Raw genomic sequence first — 14,740 nt, 5'->3', positions numbered from 1 at the left:
ACAAGTAAGTTTTTAGGGCTCTCTTAAAGGCTGACAGCGAGCCTAAACTGCAGATCTCTGCGGAGAGAGCATTCCATAGGCCAGGAGCAGCTACAGAAAAGGCTTGGTTCTGAGTCACCATCAGATGTACCGGTGGTAACTGGAGATGGACCTCTCCAGATGACCTCAATGAGTGATGGGGATCATACTGAAGAAGGTGCTCTCTAAGGTAGCCCAGACCCAAGCCATTCAGAGCTTTAAAGGTAATAACCAGCACTTTGTATTTCACCCGGAAACATAATGGCAGCCAGTGCAACTGTTTTAAGACAGGCATAATATGGTCTCTCCAGATTGCCCCAGAGACCAGTCGGGTTGCTGCATTTTAACTGAACTCCTTGGCATGCCAGAGGAGTCTCTGTGCCTCTAGATTTCCCAATGTGTCATTTGTATAAATACTTGGAAAGGCAGTGGAATAAGTTGTGGAAAACTAAACTGTGTGTGTGGAAAATCTTGTGGAGAGATGACAGCATGAGGCCCAAGAAGATAATTGCAGAATTAGTATGTGAAGGTTTATTTTTCTGAATGTACTAGCCGTTGCATTTCTTCTCACTATAATTTTTCCACTTCCCATAGAATTGCTGTTCCTGCTCCTAGAATCAATTCCATTCGCCATTCTGTCCAGTAGATGGCACCAGGTGGAACCACTTGGAGAACAGGTCATGGTGGACTTTTATCTGGTAACCTCTGAAGTGGCTCTGAAGACTGCTGCTGTTTGGACATTTGCTTGTTCAGTCAATTCATGGCAGTGTTACCAGCAAAGAAGAAATGTCCTATTTACAGAGGTGGAGAACATTTGAATGATGAAGTCTGCAGGAGGACATCACACATATTGATGCTGAGAAGGGGACAGTTTTTTGTCTGGGCCTATGCCATGCAGTGCTGTACATTTGGCATGGCCATGAATTTGCTGTGCAAACATGGAATTTAGTATCTGCTTCAGCAACACTAGGCATTCTGGGAATCAGTGCTGGACCAAGGCATTATACCGCCTCTCAGCACCAAATGGCACCCCCTTTCTTCTGCTCCCTTTCTCTCCTTTCTGTTATTTTGTTTGTTTGTTTGTTTGTCTGTTATATTTTTATACCACCTGATATGTACATCTTTAGGCAGTGTACAAAATTTAACACAATATAAAAAGTCACAGATTAAAATCCATGAAACACAATAAAAACAGCACATAAAACAGTTATAAACACAGATTATTAAAATTAATGCTAAGTAAAAATCTGAGAGAACCAGTGAGTCTTGAGGGTCTTCCTGAAAACAAACAGAGAAGGAGATGCTCTTATTTCAGTGGGGAGCATATTCCAAAGCCCCGGGGGCAGCCACAGAAAAAGCCCGGTCCCGGGTCATCTGTTGCCACCAGACGACTCAGTGGCAACCGTAACCGGACCTGTCCCGGTAACAGGCGGCAGGGATTATGACAAAGGAGGCACTCTCATAAAAACCCTAGGCCCAAGCTCTTAGAGCCACATCCCCACCTCCTTTCAAATCTCCCTTTTCCTGAAGCTTAATCCCAATAAGACGGCGGTGTTCTGGGTCAGTAAAACTGGCAAAGTAAATCTGGTCTTGGCTGGGGTCATGCTCCCCTTGAAACACCAAGTTCATAGTTTGGGGGTTCTTCCACACTGTCAAGGTGGTGATGGTGTCCAGGAGTGCCTTTTACCAGCTTTGGCTGGTATGTCATCTTTGTCCCTAGCTGGAGAAACCAAATCGGTCACATCCAGACTGGAGTACTGCAGTGTGCTCTACGTGGGGCTGCCTTTGAAGGTGGTTTGGAAGCTTCCGCTGATTCAGAATGCTGCCACAAGGATGCTCATGGGCAGTAGTTGCTACATAACCTATGCTGCGGCAGCTTAATTGGTTGCTAGTCTGCTTCTAGGACAGATTCAAACACTGGACTTGACTTTCAAAGCCCTACACAGATTGGGACTAAAGGAGATGTCAGACCACATTCACTCGTGTCAATCTGCCAGAGTCCTCCACTCTTCCTCCTCACAGGCCCTACGCTCAGCCCTGCCACTGACACAGATCTGGTTGGTGGGTACCAGGGACTGGGCCTTTTCAGTAGCGGCACCCCCGTCTTTGGAATGGCTTCCCAGAGGAGCTTCACCGGATTCCTTCTCTAATTAGATTTTAAAAGAGCTTGGAACCCCTCCTCTGGTCTAAAACTGGGTCTAAATCCATTTCCCAGTGTTATTCAGTGTTGGCCTTCATAGTCTTTAAATTTTGTCTTTCTTTGTTTTGTTGGTTTTTAATTGTTTGTTCTTGTTTTTATGTAAGCTGCCTCAAGCAACAGTGTGCTGGAAGGGTGGGGCAGAAACACTTTAGAAATAAAAGTACCGATTCCTAGTCCTGTTGGCCCAATCTTTTTGCTTCTTTCCCCCCTCCATTGCCACTACTTCTTGCTGACAGCTCTCTCTCAGTCATTCCCAATAGTATTGGCTTATCCAAAAATGTGTCTCTCAAAAAAGCAACACTTCAATATTCAATTGATTGTCAGTTAAACTAAAGAAAAGACCTGCCAAAAGATTAAAAACCTCCCCTGCGTGATTAATCAGAAACCATTTTAGAAGATAGATAGATATATTTACTATTACTATTTCAACAAAAAAGTTACCAAAGCTGTCTACATTAAAAACAACAAGAAAATGGTTCCCTGCCCCAAAGGGGCTCACAGTCTTGGTAGGTGGTATGCCAGCAACAACCACTGGAGGGAGGTTGTGGTGAGGTTGAACAGGGCCAGTTGGTCTTCCCCTGCTCAGTATAAAGAGACTTTGACAGGTGCCTCTTCACCCAGTTAGCAGGGAGCCTACTCTCACTCACACTCTTTCTTTCTCTGCCCTGCCACCCCCATAATTGGTACTAGCTCTTTCTCTTTCTCTCCTCCCTTGGGTGACACAATGGTGAGAGGGGCAGTATTAAAAGTAAGGTGGCTGGTTGAAAAGAAATAGAATGGGTCCAGGTCCACTGAAAGGAGTGAGAAGGAATCCTACCCCACTTTGACCCTGAGAAGGAGTTAGATGCTGGCACGCTGCTCTCTTGTATGTCAGAGCAATTGCTGGTCCTGGCCTCAACACTTGGAGGAGAGGTCTCAACACAGAAAAGAATAACTAGTCTGCCCCCCAGCCAAGAAAAGGTATTACACTGGGCACTTCCAAACGGGCTACAAGTTCGCGGTTCTATCATTTCCTTGTGAGGAAACCCCGTCAAAGTCAATGGGGCTTACTGTATTTCTGAGCAGCAACTGATCCAGAAAGATATTGTTTTCCACAACTATTGGTTTTATAGCTCTGAAGAAATATACAAATGGATGTCAGTTTATCGACTAATTATTTGTTAAATTTATATGCCACTTTTTTGCCAAAGTGCTCTAAACTATGTAAACCAGAATAAAGGCCCAAACCATCAATACAATTAAGATACATAGAACTAAAAAATACAGGGCGAGACTCACGGGCTGGACCCACATCACATCAGCTTCCAAGTAAACAGTTATCAGCTGGCAAATACCTGCCTAAACAGAAATGCTTTTGCCAAACACCATAAAACTGGCCAGATGAGTTTCCAGGGGAAGAATGTTCTACAACCTAGGTGCTACCACTGAAAAAGCCCTGTCCCAAGTCATACCAATTGTGCCTCTGAGAAAGGCAAGACACAGAGAGAAACCCAGCTGATTAATCAATTTACCAGCTGAAGTTAACAGCCCTCCAAAAACAAACAAACACATACACACCTCACATGTGCTTTGAAGTGCCCTTAGAGTGTGGTGAAATTGGGTTCATCTGGTCTTCCTAATCAAGGTCCACAAATGTTGGCTTGGCTCCTCAGTCATCCAATTTATGTGGTGGCTGCCACCATCCTCCACGCTTCCCTTAAGTCAGGACTGCACAACTTTGGCTCTCCAGCTGTTTTTGGACTACAGCTCCCATTATCTCCAGCCACAGTGGCCAGTAGTCAGGGATGATGGGAGTGTGGTCCAAGATCTGCAGTAGGGCCAAAGTTATGCAGTCCCGACCTAAGTTCTTGTGCATACATGCAGAGGACTTAGGAGACAAGTGGATCTTCTCTCTCATTTGCACTGGGATATGGAGATATCCCATATCCCACCTAATGGCACAGCGGGGAAATGACTTGACTAGCAAGCCAGAGGTTGCTGGTTCGTAATCCCTGCTGGGATGTTTCCCAGACTATGGGAAGCACCTATATTGGGCAGCAGCAATATAGGAAGATGCAAAGATGCAGTGTAAGGCATCATCTCATACTGCACGGGAGATGGCAATGGTAAACCCCTCCTGTATTCTACCAACAGACAACCACAGGGCTCTGTGGTCACCAGGAGTCAACCCTGTCTCCACGGCAGAATTTTACAACTTTATGGAGATAGCAAGAGATAACAGAAGCCTCTCCTCCTATTGTTCAGAAGGGACCCCTGCTGTTTCTTAACTTATTGAAAATGGCAGCGGAGACCAGAACTTTGGGGAGGAGATCTGTGTGGTGCTTGACCTTACCTGTAATAAGCATGAGAGGGGCAAAAGTTTAGAGGGCACAGCTTCTCCCACCAAAAAGGAAACATAGGGCAGGAGTTAGGCTGCACCTGTCCCCCAACTGGCAGGTGTTAAAGTAAAAGAGGGCCAAAGTACACAGTGGCACTTATGGCTCCTCTACCACAATGTGCCTCAAAAAGAGAGCATGTTTCCCAATGAGTGGGGGGAAGGGATCAGAGATCACTACTCAACTTGAAAAGTCCTTTAAACAGAGCCTGAAAACTGCACTGCCACAGGAAAAGCTGGGGTGGGAGTTTCCAAGCAGGAATTACACAAGATCCCACAGGAAACCAGGCAGGAAAAGAAGCTGGATGAACCCTGAATGCGTCAAGCAAGCCTCAGCCGTGCCATGTGTTCCTTTAAGCGTATAGCCTTCAGAAGAACAGACTCAAGATCCGGCCCCACTCATCTTCCCCCGATCAGTCTGCCTGTTGCTTGCTCCCTGTTGGATTCTAAGCACTAACTAACTGGACACCAGACTCACAGGCTTGGGTCACGCGACAAATAGGGTTGCAATCCAGTCTCGTGCACCATCTATGTGTCACTCTGTCTTTGTATCAGTATGAATCAGAAGAGAATGCACCCGTGTGTTGGGCCCATGTTTTTCAGAGCGCTGACCAGAAAATGCAGGCTTCAAGCCTCACACTAGGAAAGGCAGCACAAGACAAGAGGTCACACAAAGTACATGGGAATATTAAGTCAAATAGGACATATGAAGTCAGCTGGGAGGAGTGGTGCCTACGTTCCCCTGCCTATGACCATACACTGAACTGGGTGGAGGAGGGGGGCTTTACAGTGCTATATTTGCTGGGGGGAGTGGAGGAAGGTGTTCTCTAGGAAAATGGCAATGATAATTTTTTAAAAGTCAAGTTTCTTGGGATCACATTTTTACGATGAACATGTGAATGCAGTTGTGTATTAAAGTGGACAACCATATTAATTGTTGCTTGTTGGCCAGTATGGACTGGAGGCTTCTGTTAACATGCATCAAGTCTATCTCATGTAATAGAAGGACCCTTACTTACATACACATACCCCCCCCACACACACACCATTCTACTTTGGGGTTGATATTATATATAAACAAGAAGTTCTTTTAAGAACTAATTTGCCTTTTTCCCTTTAACTATAAGCACAATCACTACCATCTTCATAAGTTAGCCCACTTCCAGCTCAAACATTCACATGTCTGCCATCTTGAATTGGGGTTGGATAATATTATCACAAACTATGCCATTGAGGTGTCCCTATGTGTCCCAATTGTATGGAATTTGACTCAAATCACTCCAGGTATTGCAATATTGCTAGGGGCACGCACGTGCAAACACACGCACAAATGCACGCACGCACGTACCTAGATGATCTCATAAGCTTACTTTCTTTAAGGAAAGTAGACTAAAACGCAGGCCAAAATAAACTGTTGCCTGTTGCTTGTAAGCATCTATTCACAATTGATAACATTGACAAGCAGGGCAGGTTCTGGATAGGGGCAGTGTTCCCTCTACCCAGGATTCCCAGATGTTGATGACTATGGCTCCCAGAATCCCCAAGCAAAAACTATCGCAGCTGGGGATTCTGGGAGTTGTAGTCAACAACATCTGGGAATCCCTGTTCGAGGGAACACTGGATAGGGGAGCTATTTTAAGTCTTGCATCTTTTAGCAATTTCAGGGGAGGTTAAAAATGCAGCTGGTGAAGCTTTCCCCATGGCTGTGTTTTTATGTTGGGTAAAGCTTCACCGGGAACTTTCCCAGACAGCAGGCTTTATTGTGGGCTTACTGCGAGGCTTTACTGAGTTTGGATCTGCTCCCCCAAATAATGCAAACGATTTTTTACCCTGGTCATCAATCAGGCTAGGCTCTAACACGCAATGAAAAACCCAAACTGTGTGTGAAGTGCTCTCCAATATCTCACATGGACTTCAGACCGAATCCGCCCAATGTGTGAACGCACACCCTCCATTCCAGTGGAGAAGCAAGATTTTATTTGTATTTTTTAAAAACTGTTTTAATTGTGTCAGTGTTTTAATGGTTTTTAGATTGTGAACCACCGAGGGCCTTTTTTTTTTTTTTTTTTTTTGGTATGGGGCGGTATAGAAATGTAAGAAATAAATAAAGGCCCCATCTGGGAATGCTCCTGTTGCATTTTAACATGTCGTGCAGCTCCCCAAAAGACAGAGCCTCTGGCAAGCCTAGTGAGCCTGGGCTCCAGTGTTTCAAGAGCTCTATGGGCTCCTGTTTGGGAATGGAGAATCTGGGAGCCAGGGCTCTTTCACTGCCTCACAGCTTCCTGAACTGCCCTCTGTTTGATCTCTGGACACACCCAGGATGCTGGGCACGGAATGCTCCCTAGAACTGCTCTGTCTACCCAGCTGCCTCCATGCCTGACATGCCTTCGTAAACCAAGCAAATGCTCCCAAGCCTACTGCCTGTCACAGTTGGTTTGCATCTGAGGATTGCTGTGCCTGTGTTGGCAGAGCTCAAGCCCCCTGGAATGCAAGTGTTGTTTCTGCCGCGGCGGGTTGTTTGAACAGCAGGCGGGAAACGTGCACACACAGCCATAGAGGCGGATGCACATCGACTTCTACATATATATATATACACACACACTGTTCATAGCCACGGACGTGTAAAGGCATCAATCACAGGCACACACAGAGCTGTACCTGGACAAGCAATAGGTATGAGAGAGGGCGAAGGCCACGTTCACATGAATGTGACGGGAAGATGATCACTCTCATGGTGGCAGTGATGGGGCTTGTAGAATCCAGAGGAAAGAGTTGGAATATGCAAGGACAAGGCAGTGGAGTGGAGTCGGGAATATGAATGGTTTACTGAAATAGATATTACTAGCTGGCTCAGAGCAGACCATCTGCGCCCCAGTTCTCTGTCTCTCACCCCTCCCCTGGACAATCCCGCTCCCTGCCCTGCCTTCCTCACGCCTCCTCCTGCCATTTAGGGTGGAAGTGGAGGTGGCAAAAACCTTCTTCACTCCCCCTCACACACAACTCCTTCCCTCTCTCTTGCTCCCCACCCACAACTCCCTCCCTCCCTCTCGCTCCGTCCCCACACAACACCCTCTCTCTCCCCCTCATCCTCCCCTCCCTAGGGAGAGCGGCATCGCATCGCAGCGGCCTAGCTCGGCTCCTACTGGCGGCCTCCGCTCCGTCGCATCGCCCTACTGAGTCTCCTCACGAGGAAGATGGCCGATTTGGGTGGGAGAGCTGACCGAGGGCTGGCCTGCCAAGTCTCCTCACGAGGAGAATGGCCCAGCCAGGGCTTCCCTTCCAGGCTGCATGGACAGCCCTCGGTGCGCTCTTCTATCCTGGCCGTCCTCCTCGCGAGGAGACTCGGCAGGTCGACGGAGGCCGCTGCTCAATTTCTTTTCTTCTTTCTTCCTTGTTGCCGCAGCGCCACCTCCTCCTCCTCAGCAGCTGGGGCTGCCACTCAGCCCTACTCTGTGCCTTCTCTCTCCTCTGGACAACTCTTGCGAGATGTGCCACGTACCACGGATGTGCAACATACGTCCTAAGGCTTTTAAATATAAAGAAGATGTACAGAGAGGCAAGTGCTGGCTGCTTTTCCGTGCTCTTGCTGCTGGCTGTTTGTTAGCCCTGCCTCTACTCCGGGACTGGAATACAAGTAACTAAAGCACCATTCAAAAGCTGGCCTGGATCAAGGAATGGACTAACCAAAAACCACCATAGCGCTGTTTTCCAATGCCAGTGCTCTGCTGCAGGGACTGGGGTTGGGCCTAATACCTCGGTCCTCAAAGGCCAGGACTCCCTCTGGTGGGGGCAGGGGGCGGAGTCTACAAGTGCTGAGATTCTGGCTTTGGTCTGTTGCTGCTCCTGTTGCCAGAAGGCAAGCAATGCCTGGAGTTCACCCTCTTCCTTGTTGCCTGTTAAACCTTGGCTCCCAAATCCAGGCAGTTTTGTTTACAAGGTTTTATACAGATTGTGAAGGAACGAAGCCTAGACCTCTTGGCTTTTTGTAAATATGCCCTTGAAAAATGAATTGTATTATTGTTGCACTGATATTCCTAAAACCTCATTATTGTAAATAGATTGTGATTATACAATGTTTGCAGAGTCCCTGTGTTAGAGAAAAGCTGGCAGGGTCAAAAGTGCATGTCTTTGGCTCTAGCAAGATTCAGTTAAAGATGTACTGAGTTGATTTTGGAGGGAAAGGGAGCTTTGGTTTTATTGGTTGCATTTTGTAAAATGGAGGGAACTTAAGTTGTACTGATTGGGTTGTTTAAAAAAATAGTTAGAGCAAAACTGTGTATATATAGGAGGCTGCTTTAGCAGAGAGAGTTAGAATCCTGGAGAGCGAGAGTCTGAAATCACCAGCTGAAGAGTGAAGAAGTGGAGTTTTGGAAGGCGAAGTTGGAGAGTCCTGCAGGAAATCAGAGATGGAGTCCAAGAGCTGAGTTTGGAAGCTTTGAGAGGGAAAGTTAAGAGTCTGATGTCACCAGGAGGCTTTACACACGGGGCTTCTACCCTGAATCTCCTTCGGGGGAGAGTGTGCATTCACACACCAGCCAAACTTACCCCAAAGTCCCTTCGAGATCCTTGGACCCACTCCACACACAAGTCGGGCTTTGTGATGCAAATTCTAGCTTATCTTGAGGTATTTCTAGCTTATCTCAATGTATTTCCAAGTTTTTAAAACGCTGGTTTTAAGCTACTTTTTTTTAAAACGCTGGAGCAAACTGGGAGAGGCACTGACGTATAATCATTAGCATGATAAGAGGCATGGTCTCTTCAGACATGCAGATCTATCTCTGCAGGGAACTCTCCCCCACCCCCATTGGCTAGGAAGGAAAACACTGACACCTGCCATGTGTACTTGCAAAAATGAAACCCGAGAGCAGAGGGGAGGGGCTGCTTCCCTCAATGCTGTGAGTGTACTTCGAAGTGGCTTTGCTCAACATTTACCCTCAAGCCTGAAGCCAAGTGTGAATGACCTCCTGGAGGCTTTACACACATGGCTTTTGGTTTGAATCTCCTTCAGGATGGAGAGGGTGAGTCCACATATCAGCTGCCTTTACTTTGAAGTCCCTTTGGGCTATCAGGGAACAGTACAGGCAGGATTCTGTTCCCCCCCAAATCGAGGCTCCGCATTCTGGTGTAGCCCAATGTATGTCTGGCTTAAAATAATCTATTTTCAGCTGCTTTTGAAAGAAGCCTGCTATGCCCCGCCACTTTCCCTTGATGTGTGGAGTGGTGCTTTTCAAAACTCAATTTTTTTCAAAATTCAATGAAGGGGAGTTTGACAGCTGTTAGGTATGGTCTTCTCTGAGTATTTGCAATTACAAGCACTGGGTGGGGGGGAAAGGGTTTTTAGCAGATTGGTGAAATTCTGTGGAAGGAGTCCAGGGGAGGGGGAGGGAGAAATTCCTGAGTTAAATGCAAGGACAAACTACAAAATATGGGTCTTAACATAGGCTTTAGATATGCAGAATGGAGACTACAGCCTGCTGTAACCTGAGCACACACACCCCACACCTCTGAGCTGATTCGCCTACATTTTTCTTCATGACAGAGAATGCAATGATTTCTACTTTAAACTCCCCTGCCTCTGGGCTGTGGGAGTGGGGAGACATGAGGTGATGAAGGCATTCACTCACAAAGGCAAGTTCATTCTAAAAATCAGCAAAGATTTGGGTCAGATTCGGCAGGCTTGGGTTAAGCGTTCTGCTGTTTGATCCCTTGGCAACCCATCATGCTGTTCTTCCGCAAGGCTGTCAAACTAACAAAACAAAACAAAAGATCTCTCACCTCCTCCTCTGAGAGGATTGGTTGGAGGAAAAACCTAGAATCAGCTGGTGGGAATGTACAGGAAAAAGATCTGCCAGAGATTGCGGAGAGGAGCCGATATGTGAACTGTCCATTTAATGCCCTAAATGAGAAACATCTTGCGAATCTGCTGCGAAGCAGATTCGCTCTTCAGATACCCCGAGGCATAAAGCCATGTGTGAATAACCTTCAGTTGAAGAGTTAAAAAGTTGAGTTTTGGAAGTGAGAGTGGAGAGTCTGCAGTTACAAGAGCTGAAGTGTGCAGAGAAAAGGAGAGAGAAGTCTGAAAGACAAGAAATAAATGGAGGGCTGAAGGCAGGGGTGTAGCTAAGGGAGAGGGGGCCTGTGTTCACCCCTCTCTCTGGTGGCTGGTCCCCCTGGGCTCTTTGAACCCAGCTGCTCAATTATAGCTACACCCCTGGCTGAGAGAACTGAGTCCAGTCCAAGTGAAGGTGCTGAGGCCAGTCAAAGCTGAAGAACTGCTCACCCAGGTTGAGATAATCAGTGCTGTGGCTGTAGCAAGAGCTGAAATCACAGAAGAACCAGGCTGGATTGAACCCCAGGCCTGTGCTGTGACCAGGACAAGAGACTGCAGAAGGAAAAGCCATATTTGTTAAAGGTGAGCATCAATGACTCTTAAGTTAGTACTCAGTAAGAGTCAGGTTAGTCGATGTGGTTTTGCCCACATTTTTTCTTTATGCTCTTTTGGTTGATTTTTTTTTTTAACTAAACTCGTGTAACAACTTTAAATGTAAATTGAACTAATTGCAAAGTAAAATCCCATCTATCTTTAAAAGAAAAAAATGTAGCTTCTGTTTACTCCACCCCATGCCTATAGGCCTTACCACTCTACCAAAGTTTCTTTATGCAACAGAAGTTTGAAAGGCTGTTGTGGTAGACTCAGCGTAAAGCACAAAAGCCTACTTGGTGGCCAGAGTTAAACTGGTAAATTGTCAGGGAGATCCATATCTTGTGGTAGCATAGCAGGGTGGATCTTCCCCATGTGTTGGCAAACAGCTAACACATAGGATAGACAGCTATTCCTCAGGGACACACAGCTCACTGGCAGGGCTGTAAACACAGGGCTCCAGCAGGATTTCTAAGGGAAGGTGGCGAGGAGGTGGCCCTTAAGGGGACAGCACACTATTAGTTCACTGTGTGCCTAAACACAACATACCTGAAGCCTGTTTCCCCAAGACCCTCTGCACGAGCCTTGCAAGCAACAGCGGGCAATTCCCAACCTTGTGTCCTAAGATGTTGAACTACAACTCCCATCATCCCTCAGCTTCAATGGTCTTGTGACTGGGAGCTGTAGTCCAACAACACCTGGGGATCCAAAACTGGGAACCCAACCCCTGCCATAGGATGACACCCAGGGTAGCCAGATGAGCCACCTTGTGTCCAGAATTGATGAGTACTAGACATTTTTTGTACAATCCATATTTTCTTGGCACACACCAGGTAAAAGATTCAGTGTATAGGGGTGCTTATATGCCAATACCAGAAGCCTCTGAGCCAAGATGGGTGAGCTGGAGTGCTTCATTACTAATGAAAACTTAGATACAGTGGGCATAACGGAAACATTGTCAAACAGTGAGAACCAGTGGGACACAGTTTATTCCTGGATATAAACTCTATAGAAAGAACAGAGAGGGGCGAACTGGGGGTGGAGTAGGACTGTATGTTAAAGGAGAGACAGAACCTAGCAAGCTAGAAAATCTAGGAAGAACAGAGTCCTCCACAGAAACTCTGTGGGTGTCAATACAAGGCCTGAAAGGAAATGTGCTACTAGGGACGTGCTATCACTCTCCTGATCAAAAAGAGGGCAGTGACCGCAAGTTGTAGAAGGAAATCAGGGAGGCGTCAAAGAGAGACAGAGCTGTAATAATGGGTGGCTTCAATTAACCACACACAGACTGGGTAAATTCACATTCAATTAATGACAAAAGAGGCTAGATTTCTAGATACATTGAGCAGTTGGTCATGGAACCAACCAGAGCGAAGGCAACCTTGGACTTAGTCCTAAGTGGTGCACAGGACCTGGTGTGAGATGTCCGTGTGGTGGAACCTTTAGGGAAGAAGTACCATAGTTTGATCAATTCAGCATATATGCGAGGAGAGAATCGCCAAGGTGGTCTAACACAGACATTTTGAACTTCAGAAGTGCGAACATCTCTAAAATGAGGAATTTGGTGAAAAGAAAACTGGAAGCGAAAATCAGAAGAGTCACTTTGCTCCAGCATGCATGGAGTTTATTTAAAACCACAACAATAGAAGCCCCATTAGAATGAAAGTAACCATCAGTCTGGGAGAATGCCAGCATGGCCAAGAAGTAAGGTCAAGGAAGAAGACTTCTTTCAGAAATGGGAAGGCCTGCCCAAATGAAGAGAACAGAAACGAACACAAACTCTGGCAACAAAAACAAAACAAAACAAAACTGCAGGGAGACAGTAAGGGAGATGAAAAGAGAGTTTAAGAAACATTTAGCTAAAAGCACCAAGGGGAAATAACAAAAACATATTTAAATGCATCTGAAGCAGGAAACCTGCCAGGGAGGTGGTTGGTCCATCAGAGGATGCAGGAGTGTAACTAAAGGCAGGGCCTGGGGGCGAATCAGCGTGTGTGGGGCTCGCTGCCTCGGCCACCCTCACCCCCTAGCACACATGGCGGCTAGGCCGGCTGCTGTGCTGCCGGGAGCAGAGGTGGGCGTGCAGGCAGCTTGTGCAGGCAGCTTCACCGAGTGGAGCAGACTGCTCACCACCACCGCCACTCCCTCCACCCCCAGCACAGCATACAAGTGGAATTTAAAAGCTCCTTGCTTGCATCAGACCTAGTATTATGCACGAGAGGGTGTCAAGGAGAAGATGTGCGAGTCTAGTCCATTTGTCTAGTCTATGTGCGAGTCTAGTCCATTATGACTAGATGTGCGAGTCTAGTCCATTAGCTGTTGGTGTCCTACTACCAAATGGTTGACAAAACCTCATAAAATACTAAGTAATGCAAATGTGCATTGCATTAAAGTGTCCGGGAAGAGGCTGGCAAACCAAAGATGAAACTGATGGATTCACTGAAATGTACTTGAAATAAATGCCACCCTTTACCAACCCATTCACTCAAGGAGGTTTCCCCGCCCCACTTCCTTCGAAATGGGGAGAGTATTTTCCTCCTCTCTCGCTTGCTTCTCGAAAGTGGGCAAATGTAGCTTTTATTTGCATGTTTATCTTACCTCTCACCCCAGCTTGCAATTCCAGTGTCACACACATGGTGGCCACACCACCGGGAGCCGAGGCGGGCATACGGGCAGCCTCGCTGAGCAGACCAGGCTGCACACCACTTGCTGGCCACTGCGGGGCCCCTGCAAATGGGGGGCCTGGGACAATTACACCGGTTGCCCCACCCTAAGGACAGGCCTGTGTAAAGGAATTATTAATGAGGATGTGGAGACTGTAGAGAAGCTAAAAGGACAGGAATTCTTTACATCTGTTTTCATGGCAGAGGATGCTGAACATATTCCTGTGCCTGGACTGAGCTTCTCAGAGACAGAGGCTAAAGAACTAAGTCTAAACTGTCTGTGAAAAGTAAAAATTACATCGGCAGGGCCAAATGGCATCCACCCAAGAGTCCTTAAAGAACCCAAATGTGAAATTGCCGATCTCCATACAAAAATATATACTTTATCCCACAATCAGGCTCTGAACTAGATTGTGGAAAGTAGCCAATGTAACACTGATTTTCAAAAAAGGATCCAGGGCAGATTTGGGAAATTACAGGCCGGTTAGTTAGCTTACAGTCTGTGCCGGGCAAATTGATGGAAAGCATCCTCAAGGATAAAATTGTAAAGCATATAGAAGAACAGACCCTGCTGAAGGAGAACCAGCATGGCTTCTGCAAAGGTAAATCCTGCCTCACCTACCTTTTGGAGTTCTCTGAAAGTGTCAACAGGCATGTGGATAAAGGTGATCCGGTTGACATAGTATACGTGGACTCCCAAAAAGCTTTTATTTTATTCAACATATTTTTATACCACCCAAAACCTGCATCTTTTGACAAAGTTCCTCACCAAATGCTCTTGAGAAAACTTAGCAGTCATAAGATAAGGGAAAAAGTTCACATGTGGATTAGTAACTGGTTGAAGGACAGGAATCAGAGGGTAAGTATAAATGGATAGTTCTCTAAATGGAGGGAAGAAAGAAGTGGGGTTTCCCAGGGATCTGTACTGGGACCAGTGCTTTTTAATCTATTCATAAATGATCTAGAAGTAGGGGTAAGCAGCTAAGTGGCCAAATTTGCAGATGACACCAAACTGTTTAGGGTAGTGAAATCCAAAACACATTGTGAGAAGTTCCAAAAGGATC

This window comes from Hemicordylus capensis, chromosome 2 (assembly GCF_027244095.1).
Source record: "Hemicordylus capensis ecotype Gifberg chromosome 2, rHemCap1.1.pri, whole genome shotgun sequence".
NCBI lineage: Eukaryota > Metazoa > Chordata > Lepidosauria > Squamata > Cordylidae > Hemicordylus > Hemicordylus capensis.
This window is presented reverse-complemented; position numbering follows the sequence as displayed.